Genomic DNA, 13,653 nt, shown 5'->3' on the forward strand with positions numbered 1-13,653 from the left:
ACAGAGTGCCACCAGGGCAAGAGGGAGGGTGAGAAGGCACGGAGTGCCACCAGGGGGACAGGGAGGGTGAGAAGGCACATAGTGCCACCAGGGTGACAGGGAGGGTGAGAAGGCACGGAGTGCCACCAGGGTGACAGGGAGGGTGAGAAGGCACAGAGTGCCACCAGGGCGACAGGGAGGGTGAGAAGACACGGAGTGCCACCAGGGCGACAGGGAGGGTGAGAAGGCACAGAGTGCCACCAGGGTGAAGGCACTGAGTGCCACCAGGGCGACAGGGAGGGTGAGAAGGCATGGAGTGCCACCAGGGTGACAGGGAGGGTGAGAAGGCACGGAGTGCCACCAGGGCAACAGGGAGGGTGAGAAGGCACAGAGTGCCACCAGGGCGACAGGGAGGGTGAGAAGGCACAGAGTGCCACCAGGGCGAATGGGAGGGTGAGAAGGCACGGAGTGCCACCAGGGCGACAGGGAGGGTGAGAAGGCACGGAGTGCCACCAGGGCGAGCGGGAGGGTGAGAAGGCACAGAGTGCCACCAGGGCGAGCGGGAGGGTGAGAAGGCACGGAGTGCGACCAGGGCGACAGGGAGAGTGAGAAGGCACGGAGTGCCACCAGGGTGACAGGGAGGGTGAGAAGGCACAGAGTGCCACCAGGGCAACAGGGAGGGTGAGAAGGCGCGGAGTGCCACCAGGGCGACAGGGACGGTGAGAAGGCACAGAGTGCCACCAGGGTGACAGGGAGGGTGAGAAGGCACAGAGTGCCACCAGGGCGACAGGGAGGGTGAGAAGGCACGGAGTGCCACCAGGGCGACAGGGAGGCTGAGAAGGCACGGAGTGCCACCAGGGTGACAGGGAGGGTGAGAAGGCACGGAGTGCCACCAGGATGACAGGGAGGGTGAGAAGGCACGGAGTGCCACCAGGGCGACAGGGAGGGTGAGAAGGCACGGAGTGCCACCAGGGCAACAGGGAGGGTGAGAAGGCACGGAGTGCCACCAGGGCGACAGGGAGGGTGAGAAGGCACGGAGTGCCACCAGGGCGACAGGGAGGGTGAGAAGGCACGGAGTGCCACCAGGGTGACAGGGAGGGTGAGAAGGCACGGAGTGCCACCAGGATGACAGGGAGGGTGAGAAGGCACGGAGTGCCACCAGTGCAGCAGAGAGAGTGAAAAGGCACAGAGTGACACCAGGGCAAGAGGGAGGGTGAGAAGGCACGGAGTGCCACCAGGGCGACAGGGAGGGTGAGAAGGCACGGAGTGCCACCAGGGCGACAGGGAGGGTGAGAAGGCACGGAGTGCCACCAGGGCAACAGGGAGGGTGAGAAGGCACGGAGTGCCACCAGGGCGACAGGGAGGGTGAGAAGGCACGGAGTGCCACCAGGGTGACAGGGAGGGTGAGAAGGCACAGAGTGCCACCAGGGTGACAGGGAGGGTGAGAAGGCACGGAGTGCCACCAGGGTGACAGGGAGGGTGAGAAGGCACGGAGTGCCACCAGGGTGAAGGCACAGAGTGCCACCAGGGCAAGAGGGAGGGTGAGAAGGCACGGAGTGCCACCAGGGTGACAGGGAGGGTGAGAAGGCATGGAGTGCCACCAGGGTGACAGGGAGGGTGAGAAGGCATGGAGTGCCACCATGGCGACAGGGAGGGTGAGAAGGCACGGAGTGCCACCAGGGCAACAGGGAGGGTGAGAAGGCACGGAGTGCCACCAGGGCGACAGGGAGGGTGAGAAGGCACGGAGTGCCACCAGGGCAACAGGGAGGGTGAGAAGGCACGGAGTGCCACCAGGGCGACAGGGAGGGTGAGAAGGCACGGAGTGCCACCAGGGCGACAGGGAGGGTGAGAAGGCACGGAGTGCCACCAGGGCGACAGGGAGGGTGAGAAGGCACAGAGTGCCACTAGGGCAAGAGGGAGGGTGAGAAGGAACGGAGTGCCACCAGATCGACAGGGAGGGTGAGAAGACACGGAGTGCCACCAGGGCGACAGGGAGGGTGAGAAGGCACGGAGTGCCACCAGGGTAACAGGGAGCGTGAGAAGTCACGGAGTGCCACCAGGGCGACAGGGAGGGTGAGAAGGCACGGAGTGCCACCAGGGCAAGAGGGAGGGAGAGAAGGCACGGAGTGCCACCCGGGCGACAGGGAGGGTGAGAAGGCACGGAGTGCCACCAGGGCGACAGGGAGGGTGAGAAGGCACAGAGTGCCACCAGGGCGACAGGGAGGGTGAGAAGGCACGGAGTGCCACCAGGGCGACAGGGAGGGTGAGAAGGCAGAGAGTGCCCCCAGGGTGACAGGGAGTGTGAGAAGGCACGGAGTGCCACCAGGATGACAGGGAGGGTGAGAAGGCACGGAGTGCCACCAGGGCGACAGGGAGAGTGAGAAGGCACGGAGTGCCACCAGTGCAGCAGAGAGAGTGAAAAGGCACAGAGTGACACCAGGGCAAGAGGGAGGGTGAGAAGGCACGGAGTGCCACCAGGGCAAGAGGGAGGGTGAGAAGGCACGGAGTGCCACCAGGGTAAGAGGGAGGGTGAGAAGGCACGGAGTGCCACCAGGGTGACAGGGAGGGTGAGAAGGCACGGAGTGCCACCAGGGCGACAGGGAGGGTGAGAAGGCACGGAGTGCCACCAGGGCTACAGGGAGGGTGAGAAGGCACGGAGTGCCACCAGGGCGACAGGGAGGGTGAGAAGGCACGGAGTGCCACCAGGGCGACAGGGAGGGTGAGAAGGCACGGAGTGCCACCAGGGCAACAGGGAGGGTGAGAAGGCACGGAGTGCCACCAGGGCGACAGGGAGGGTGAGAAGGCACGGAGTGCCACCAGGGCGACAGGGAGGGTGAGAAGGCACGGAGTGCCACCAGGGCGACAGGGAGGGTGAGAAGGCACGGAGTGCCACCAGGGTGACAGGGAGGGTGAGAAGGCACGGAGTGCCACCAGGGTGACAGGGAGGGTGAGAAGGCACAGAGTGCCACTAGGGCAAGAGGGTGGGTGAGAAGGCACGGAGTGCCACCAGGGCGACAGGGAGGGTGAGAAGGCACGGAGTGCCACCAGGGCGACAGGGAGGGTGAGAAGGCACAGAGTGCCCCCAGGGTGACAGGGAGTGTGAGAAGGCACGGAGTGCCACCAGGATGACAGGGAGGGTGAGAAGGCACGGAGTGCCACCAGGGCGACAGGGAGGGTGAGAAGGCACGGAGTGCCACCAGTGTAAGAGGGAGGGTGAGAAGGCACGGAGTGCCACCAGGGCAAGAGGGAGGGTGAGAAGGCACGGAGTGCCACCAGGGTAAGAGGGAGGGTGAGAAGGCACGGAGTCCCACCAGGGTGACAGGGAGGGTGAGAAGGCACAGAGTGCCACCAGGGCAAGAGGGAGGGTGAGAAGGCACGGAGTGCCACCAGGGGGACAGGGAGGGTGAGAAGGCACAGAGTGCCACCAGGGTGACAGGGAGGGTGAGAAGGCACGGAGTGCCACCAGGGCGACAGGGAGGGTGAGAAGGCACAGAGTGCCACCAGGGCGACAGGGAGGGTGAGAAGACACGGAGTGCCACCAGGGCGACAGGGAGGGTGAGAAGGCACAGAGTGCCACCAGGGTGAAGGCACTGAGTGCCACCAGGGCGACAGGGAGGGTGAGAAGGCATGGAGTGCCACCAGGGTGACAGGGAGGGTGAGAAGGCACGGAGTGCCACCAGGGCAACAGGGAGGGTGAGAAGGCACAGAGTGCCACCAGGGCGACAGGGAGGGTGAGAAGGCACAGAGTGCCACCAGGGCGAATGGCAGGGTGAGAAGGCACGGAGTGCCACCAGGGCGACAGGGAGGGTGAGAAGGCACAGAGTGCCACCAGGGCGAGCGGGAGGGTGAGAAGGCACAGAGTGCCACCAGGGCGAGCGGGAGGGTGAGAAGGCACGGAGTGCGACCAGGGCGACAGGGAGAGTGAGAAGGCACGGAGTGCCACCAGGGTGACAGGGAGGGTGAGAAGGCACAGAGTGCCACCAGGGAAACAGGGAGGGTGAGAAGGCACGGAGTGCCACCAGGGTGACAGGGACGGTGAGAAGGCACAGAGTGCCACCAGGGTGACAGGGAGGGTGAGAAGGCACAGAGTGCCACCAGGGCGACAGGGAGGGTGAGAAGGAACGGAGTGCCACCAGGGCGACAGGGAGGGTGAGAAGGCACGGAGTGCCACCAGGGTGACAGGGAGGGTGAGAAGGCACGGAGTGCCACCAGGATGACAGGGAGGGTGAGAAGGCACGGAGTGCCACCAGGGCGACAGGGAAGGTGAGAAGGCACGGAGTGCCACCAGGGCAACAGGGAGGGTGAGAAGGCACGGAGTGCCACCAGGGCGACAGGGAGGGTGAGAAGGCACGGAGTGCCACCAGGGCGACAGGGAGGGTGAGAAGGCACGGAGTGCCACCAGGGCGACAGGGAGGGTGAGAAGGCACGGAGTGCCACCAGGGTGACAGGGAGGGTGAGAAGGCACGGAGTGCCACCAGGGTGACAGGGAGGGTGAGAAGGCACGGAGTGCCACCAGGGTGAAGGCACAGAGTGCCACCAGGGCAAGAGGGAGGGTGAGAAGGCACGGAGTGCCACCAGGGTGACAGGGAGGGTGAGAAGGCACGGAGTGCCACCAGGGCGACAGGGAGTGTCAGAAGGCATGGAGTGCCACCAGGGCGACAGGGAGGGTGAGAAGGCACGGAGTGCCACCAGGGCAACAGGGAGGGTGAGAAGGCACGGAGTGCCACCAGGGCGACAGGGAGGGTGAGAAGGCACGGAGTGCCACCAGGGCAACAGGGAGGGTGAGAAGGCACGGAGTGCCACCAGGGCGACAGGGAGGGTGAGAAGGCACGGAGTGCCACCAGGGCGACAGGGAGGGTGAGAAGGCACGGAGTGCCACCAGGGCAACAGGGAGGGTGAGAAGGCACGGAGTGCCACCAGGGCGACAGGGAGGTTGAGAAGGCACGGAGTGCCACCAGGGCGACAGGGAGGGTGAGAAGGCACAGAGTGCCACTAGGGCAAGAGGGAGGGTGAGAAGGCACGGAGTGCCACCAGGGCGACAGGGAGGGTGAGAAGGCACGGAGTGCCACCAGGGCGACAGGGAGGGTGAGAAGGCACGGAGTGCCACCAGGGTGACAGGGAGGGTGAGAAGGCACGGAGTGCCACCAGGGCGACAGGGAGGGTGAGAAGGCACGGAGTGCCACCAGGACGACAGGGAGGGTGAGAAGGCACAGCGTGCCACCAGGGCGACAGGGAGGGTGAGAAGGCACGGAGTGCCACCAGCGTGACAGGGAGGGTGAGAAGGCACGGAGTGCCACCAGGGTGACAGGGAGGGTGAGAAGGCACGGAGTGCCACCAGGGCGACAGGGGGGTGAGAAGGCACGGAGTGCCACCAGGGCGACAGGGAGGGTGAGAAGGCACGGAGTGCCACCAGGGCGACAGGGAGGGTGAGAAGGCACGGAGTGCCACCAGGGTGACAGGGAGGGTGAGAAGGCACAGAGTGCCACTAGGGCAAGAGGGAGGGTGAGAAGGCACGGAGTGCCACCAGATCGACAGGGAGGGTGAGAAGACACGGAGTGCCACCAGGGCGACAGGGAGGGTGAGAAGGCACGGAGTGCCACCAGGGTAACAGGGAGGGTGAGAAGTCACGGAGTGCCACCAGGGCGACAGGGAGGGTGAGAAGGCACGGAGTGCCACCAGGGCAAGAGGGAGGGAGAGAAGGCACGGAGTGCCACCCGGGCGACAGGGAGGGTGAGAAGGCACGGAGTGCCACCAGGGTGACAGGGAGGGTGAGAAGGCACAGAGTGCCACTAGGGCAAGAGGGAGGGTGAGAAGGCACGGAGTGCCACCAGTGCAGCAGAGAGAGTGAAAAGGCACAGAGTGACACCAGGGCAAGAGGGAGGGTGAGAAGGCACGGAGTGCCACCAGGGCAAGAGGGAGGGTGAGAAGGCACGGAGTGCCACCAGGGTAAGAGGGAGGGTGAGAAGGCACGGAGTGCCACCAGGGTGACAGGGAGGGTGAGAAGGCACAGAGTGCCACCAGGGCAAGAGGGAGGGTGAGAAGGCACGGAGTGCCACCAGGGGGACAGGGAGGGTGAGAAGGCACAGAGTGCCACCAGGGTGACAGGGAGGGTGAGAAGGCACGGAGTGCCACCAGGGCGACAGGGAGGGTGAGAAGGCACAGAGTGCCACCAGGGCGACAGGGAGGGTGAGAAGACACGGAGTGCCACCAGGGCGACAGGGAGGGTGAGAAGGCACAGAGTGCCACCAGGGTGAAGGCACTGAGTGCCACCAGGGTGACAGGGAGGGTGAGAAGGCACGGAGTGCCACCAGGGCAACAGGGAGGGTGAGAAGCACGGAGTGCCACCAGGGCGACAGGGAGGGTGAGAAGGCAGGGAGTGCCACCAGGTAGACATGGAGGGTGAGAAGGCACGGAGTGCCACCAGGGCGACAGGGAGGGTGAGAAGGCACGGAGTGCCACCAGGGTGACAGGGAGGGTGAGAAGGCACGGAGTGCCACCAGGATGACAGGGAGGGTGAGAAGGCACGGAGTGCCACCAGGGTAAGAGGGAGGGTGAGAAGGCACGGAGTGCCACCAGGGTGACAGGGAGGGTGAGAAGGCACAGAGTGCCACCAGGGCAAGAGGGAGGGTGAGAAGGCACGGATTGCCACCAGGGGGACAGGGAGGGTGAGAAGGCACAGAGTGCCACCAGGGTGACAGGGAGGGTGAGAAGGCACGGAGTGCCACCAGGGCGACAGGGAGGGTGAGAAGGCACAGAGTGCCACCAGGGCGACAGGGAGGGTGAGAAGACACGGAGTGCCACCAGGGCGACAGGGAGGGTGAGAAGGCACAGAGTGCCACCAGGGTGAAGGCACTGAGTGCCACCAGGGCGACAGGGAGGGTGAGAAGGCATGGAGTGCCACCAGGGTGACAGGGAGGGTGAGAAGGCACGGAGTGCCACCAGGGCAACAGGGAGGGTGAGAAGGCACAGAGTGCCACCAGGGCGACAGGGAGGGTGAGAAGGCACAGAGTGCCACCAGGGCGAATGGGAGGGTGAGAAGGCACGGAGTGCCACCAGGGCGACAGGGAGGGTGAGAAGGCACGGAGTGCCACCAGGGCGAGCGGGAGGGTGAGAAGGCACAGAGTGCCACCAGGGCGAGCGGGAGGGTGAGAAGGCACGGAGTGCGACCAGGGCGACAGGGAGAGTGAGAAGGCACGGAGTGCCACCAGGGTGACAGGGAGGGTGAGAAGGCACAGAGTGCCACCAGGGCAACAGGGAGGGTGAGAAGGCACGGAGTGCCACCAGGGCGACAGGGACGGTGAGAAGGCACAGAGTGCCACCAGGGTGACAGGGAGGGTGAGAAGGCACAGAGTGCCACCGGGGCGACAGGGAGGGTGAGAAGGCACGGAGTGCCACCAGGGCGACAGGGAGGGTGAGAAGGCACGGAGTGCCACCAGGGTGACAGGGAGGGTGAGAAGGCACGGAGTGCCACCAGGACGACAGGGAGGGTGAGAAGGCACGGCGTGCCACCAGGGCGACAGGGAGGGTGAGAAGGCACGGAGTGCCACAAGGGCGACAGGGAGGGTGAGAAAGCACGGAGTGCCACCAGGGCGACAGGGAGGGTGAGAAGGCACAGCGTGCCACCAGGGCGACAGGGAGGGTGAGAAGGCACGGAGTGCCACCAGCGTGACAGGGAGGGTGAGAAGGCACGGAGTGCCACCAGGGTGACAGGGAGGGTGAGAAGGCACGGAGTGCCACCAGGGTGAAGGCACAGAGTGCCACCAGGGCAAGAGGGAGGGTGAGAAGGCACGGAGTGCCACCAGGGTGACAGGGAGGGTGAGAAGGCATGGAGTGCCACCAGGGCGACAGGGAGGGTGAGAAGGCATGGAGTGCCACCAGGGCGACAGGGAGGGTGAGAAGGCACAGAGTGCCACCAGGGCAACAGGGAGGGTGAGAAGGCACGGAGTGCCACCAGGGCAACAGGGAGGGTGAGAAGGCACGGAGTGCCACCAGGGCGACAGGGAGGGTGAGAAGGCACGGAGTGCCACCAGGGCGACAGGGAGGGTGAGAAGGCACGGAGTGCCACCAGGGCAACAGGGAGGGTGAGAAGGCACGGAGTGCCACCAGGGCGACAGGGAGGGTGAGAAGGCACGGAGTGCCACCAGGGCGACAGGGAGGGTGAGAAGGCACGGAGTGCCACCAGGGCGACAGGGAGGGTGAGAAGGCACGGAGTGCCACCAGGGTGACAGGGAGGGTGAGAAGGCACGGAGTGCCACCCGGGTGACAGGGAGGGTGAGAAGGCACAGAGTGCCACTAGGGCAAGAGGGAGGGTGAGAAGGCACGGAGTGCCACCAGATCGACAGGGAGGGTGAGAAGACACGGAGTGCCACCAGGGCGACAGGGAGGGTGAGAAGGCACGGAGTGCCACCAGGGTAACAGGGAGGGTGAGAAGTCACGGAGTGCCACCAGGGCGACAGGGAGGGTGAGAAGGCACGGAGTGCCACCAGGGCAAGAGGGAGGGAGAGAAGGCACGGAGTGCCACCCGGGCGACAGGGAGGGTGAGAAGGCACGGAGTGCCACCAGGGCGACAGGGAGGGTGAGAAGGCACGGAGTGCCACCAGGGCGACAGGGAGGGTGAGAAGGCACGGAGTGCCACCAGGGCGACAGGGAGGGTGAGAAGGCACAGAGTGCCCCCAGGGTGACAGGGAGTGTGAGAAGGCACGGAGTGCCACCAGGATGACAGGGAGGGTGAGAAGGCACGGAGTGCCACCAGGGCGACAGGGAGGGTGAGAAGGCACGGAGTGCCACCAGGGTGACAGGGAGGGTGAGAAGGCACGGAGTGCCACCAGGATGACAGGGAGGGTGAGAAGGCACGGAGTGCCACCAGTGCAGCAGAGAGAGTGAAAAGGCACAGAGTGACACCAGGGCAAGAGGGAGGGTGAGAAGGCACGGAGTGCCACCAGGGCGACAGGGAGGGTGAGAAGGCACGGAGTGCCACCAGGGCGACAGGGAGGGTGAGAAGGCACGGAGTGCCACCAGGGCAACAGGGAGGGTGAGAAGGCACGGAGTGCCACCAGGGCGACAGGGAGGGTGAGAAGGCACGGAGTGCCACCAGGGCGACAGGGAGGGTGAGAAGGCACGGAGTGCCACCAGGGCGACAGGGAGGGTGAGAAGGCACAGAGTGCCACCAGGGTGACAGGGAGGGTGAGAAGGCACGGAGTGCCACCAGGGTGACAGGGAGGGTGAGAAGGCACAGAGTGCCACCAGGGTGAAGGCACAGAGTGCCACCAGGGCAAGAGGGAGGGTGAGAAGGCACGGAGTGCCACCAGGGTGACAGGGAGGGTGAGAAGGCATGGAGTGCCACCAGGGCGACAGGGAGGGTGAGAAGGCATGGAGTGCCACCAGGGCGACAGGGAGGGTGAGAAGGCACGGAGTGCCACCAGGGCAACAGGGAGGGTGAGAAGGCACGGAGTGCCACCAGGGCGACAGGGAGGGTGAGAAGGCACGGAGTGCCACCAGGGCGACAGGGAGGGTGAGAAGGCACGGAGTGCCACCAGGGCGAGCGGGAGGGTGAGAAGGCACAGAGTGCCACCAGGGCGAGCGGGAGGGTGAGAAGGCACGGAGTGCGACCAGGGCGACAGGGAGAGTGAGAAGGCACGGAGTGCCACCAGGGTGACAGGGAGGGTGAGAAGGCACAGAGTGCCACCAGGGCAACAGGGAGGGTGAGAAGGCACGGAGTGCCACCAGGGCGACAGGGACGGTGAGAAGGCACAGAGTGCCACCAGGGTGACAGGGAGGGTGAGAAGGCACAGAGTGCCACCAGGGCGACAGGGAGGGTGAGAAGGCACGGAGTGCCACCAGGGCGACAGGGAGGGTGAGAAGGCACGGAGTGCCACCAGGGTGACAGGGAGGGTGAGAAGGCACGGAGTGCCACCAGGACGACAGGGAGGGTGAGAAGGCACGGCGTGCCACCAGGGCGACAGGGAGGGTGAGAAGGCACGGAGTGCCACAAGGGCGACAGGGAGGGTGAGAAAGCACGGAGTGCCACCAGGGCGACAGGGAGGGTGAGAAGGCACAGCGTGCCACCAGGGCGACAGGGAGGGTGAGAAGGCACGGAGTGCCACCAGCGTGACAGGGAGGGTGAGAAGGCACGGAGTGCCACCAGGGTGACAGGGAGGGTGAGAAGGCACGGAGTGCCACCAGGGTGAAGGCACAGAGTGCCACCAGGGCAAGAGGGAGGGTGAGAAGGCACGGAGTGCCACCAGGGTCACAGGGAGGGTGAGAAGGCATGGAGTGCCACCAGGGCGACAGGGAGGGTGAGAAGGCATGGAGTGCCACCAGGGCGACAGGGAGGGTGAGAAGGCACAGAGTGCCACCAGGGCAACAGGGAGGGTGAGAAGGCACGGAGTGCCACCAGGGCGACAGGGAGGGTGAGAAGGCACGGAGTGCCACCAGGGCAACAGGGAGGGTGAGAAGGCACGGAGTGCCACCAGGGCGACAGGGAGGGTGAGAAGGCACGGAGTGCCACCAGGGCGACAGGGAGGGTGAGAAGGCACGGAGTGCCACCAGGGCAACAGGGAGGGTGAGAAGGCACGGAGTGCCACCAGGGCGACAGGGAGGGTGAGAAGGCACGGAGTGCCACCAGGGCGACAGGGAGGGTGAGAAGGCACGGAGTGCCACCAGGGCGACAGGGAGGGTGAGAAGGCACGGAGTGCCACCAGGGTGACAGGGAGGGTGAGAAGGCACGGAGTGCCACCCGGGTGACAGGGAGGGTGAGAAGGCACAGAGTGCCACTAGGGCAAGAGGGAGGGTGAGAAGGCACGGAGTGCCACCAGATCGACAGGGAGGGTGAGAAGACACGGAGTGCCACCAGGGCGACAGGGAGGGTGAGAAGGCACGGAGTGCCACCAGGGTAACAGGGAGGGTGAGAAGTCACGGAGTGCCACCAGGGCGACAGGGAGGGTGAGAAGGCACGGAGTGCCACCAGGGCAAGAGGGAGGGAGAGAAGGCACGGAGTGCCACCCGGGCGACAGGGAGGGTGAGAAGGCACGGAGTGCCACCAGGGCGACAGGGAGGGTGAGAAGGCACGGAGTGCCACCAGGACGACAGGGAGGGTGAGAAGGCACGGAGTGCCACCAGGGCGACAGGGAGGGTGAGAAGGCACAGAGTGCCCCCAGGGTGACAGGGAGTGTGAGAAGGCACGGAGTGCCACCAGGATGACAGGGAGGGTGAGAAGGCACGGAGTGCCACCAGGGCGACAGGGAGGGTGAGAAGGCACGGAGTGCCACCAGGGTGACAGGGAGGGTGAGAAGGCACGGAGTGCCACCAGGATGACAGGGAGGGTGAGAAGGCACGGAGTGCCACCAGTGCAGCAGAGAGAGTGAAAAGGCACAGAGTGACACCAGGGCAAGAGGGAGGGTGAGACGGCACGGAGTGCCACCAGGGCGACAGGGAGGGTGAGAAGGCACGGAGTGCCACCAGGGCGACAGGGAGGGTGAGAAGGCACGGAGTGCCACCAGGGCAACAGGGAGGGTGAGAAGGCACGGAGTGCCACCAGGGCGACAGGGAGGGTGAGAAGGCACGGAGTGCCACCAGGGCGACAGGGAGGGTGAGAAGGCACAGAGTGCCACCAGGGCGACAGGGAGGGTGAGAAGGCACAGAGTGCCACCAGGGTGACAGGGAGGGTGAGAAGGCACGGAGTGCCACCAGGGTGACAGGGAGGGTGAGAAGGCACGGAGTGCCACCAGGGTGAAGGCACAGAGTGCCACCAGGGCAAGAGGGAGGGTGAGAAGGCACGGAGTGCCACCAGGGTGACAGGGAGGGTGAGAAGGCATGGAGTGCCACCAGGGCGACAGGGAGGGTGAGAAGGCATGGAGTGCCACCAGGGCGACAGGGAGGGTGAGAAGGCACGGAGTGCCACCAGGGCAACAGGGAGGGTGAGAAGGCACGGAGTGCCACCAGGGCGACAGGGAGGGTGAGAAGGCACGGAGTGCCACCAGGGCGACAGGGAGGGTGAGAAGGCACGGAGTGCCACCAGGGCGACAGGGAGGGTGAGAAGGCACGGAGTGCCACCAGGGCGACAGGGAGGGTGAGAAGGCACGGAGTGCCACCAGGGCGACAGGGAGGGTGAGAAGGCACGGCGTGCCACCAGGGCGACAGGGAGGGTGAGAAGGCACGGAGTGCCACCAGGGCGACAGGGAGGGTGAGAAGGCACGGAGTGCCACCAGGGTGACAGGGAGGGTGAGAAGGCACGGAGTGCCACCAGGGTGACAGGGAGGGTGAGAAGGCACGGAGTGCCACCAGGGTGACAGGGAGGGTGAGAAGGCACAGAGTGCCACTAGGGCAAGAGGGAGGGTGAGAAGGCACGGAGTGCCACCAGATCGACAGGGAGGGTGAGAAGACACGGAGTGCCACCAGGGCGACAGGGAGGGTGAGAAGGCACGGAGTGCCACCAGGGTGACAGGGAGGGTGAGAAGTCACGGAGTGCCACCAGGGCGACAGGGAGGGTGAGAAGGCACGGAGTGCCACCAGGGCAAGAGGGAGGGAGAGAAGGCACGGAGTGCCACCCGGGCGACAGGGAGGATGAGAAGGCACGGAGTGCCACCAGGGCGACAGGGAGGGTGAGAAGGCACGGAGTGCCACCAGGGCGACAGGGAGGGTGAGAAGGCACGGAGTGCCACCAGGGCGACAGGGAGGGTGAGAAGGCACAGAGTGCCCCCAGGGTGACAGGGAGTGTGAGAAGGCACGGAGTGCCACCAGGATGACAGGGAGGGTGAGAAGGCACGGAGTGCCACCAGGGCGACAGGGAGGGTGAGAAGGCACGGAGTGCCACCAGTGCAGCAGAGAGAGTGAAAAGGCACGGAGTGACACCAGGGCAAGAGGGAGGGTGAGAAGGCACGGAGTGCCACCTGGGCAAGAGGGAGGGTGAGAAGGCACGGAGTGCCACCAGGGCAAGAGGGAGGGTGAGAAGGCACGGAGTGCCACCAGGGTAAGAGGGAGGGTGAGAAGGCACAGAGTGCCACCAGGGTGACAGGGAGGGTGAGAAGGCACAGAGTGCCACCAGGGCAAGAGGGAGGGTGAGAAGGCACGGAGTGCCACCAGGGGGACAGGGAGGGTGAGAAGGCACAGAGTGCCACCAGGGTGACAGGGAGGGTGAGAAGGCACGGAGTGCCACCAGGGCGACAGGGAGGGTGAGAAGGCACAGAGTGCCACCAGGGCAACAGGGAGGGTGAGAAGACACGGAGTGCAACCAGGGCGACAGGGAGGGTGAGAAGGCACAGAGTGCCACCAGGGTGAAGGCACTGAGTGCCACCAGGGTGACAGGGAGGGTGAGAAGGCACGGAGTGCCACCAGGGCAACAGGGAGGGTGAGAAGCACGGAGTGCCACCAGGGCGACAGGGATGATGTAAATAATTAATTTACTCTCTTAATTTCTATGCAGGTAAGTACTTAATCAATAATAACTCAATCGGAATGAAGGAAAACAGAGTCCGTGGTGTAAGAGTTTCTAAGGGTTTTATTCCTCATAAAGGAATCAGGATATCATGTTCTGACCACCACACAGGGTGTCAGAAGGGATAGATGAGCGCGCTATCGTTTATTGACAATACATAGCTTATATACTTGATTTACATCATAGTGTTCAATGTAAGAGGCGTAACAGCTGAGAGAAGACAAGATAACAGTATACACGTG

Source organism: Lissotriton vulgaris, unplaced genomic scaffold, assembly GCF_964263255.1.
Source record: "Lissotriton vulgaris unplaced genomic scaffold, aLisVul1.2 SCAFFOLD_881, whole genome shotgun sequence".
Lineage (NCBI taxonomy): Eukaryota > Metazoa > Chordata > Amphibia > Caudata > Salamandridae > Lissotriton > Lissotriton vulgaris.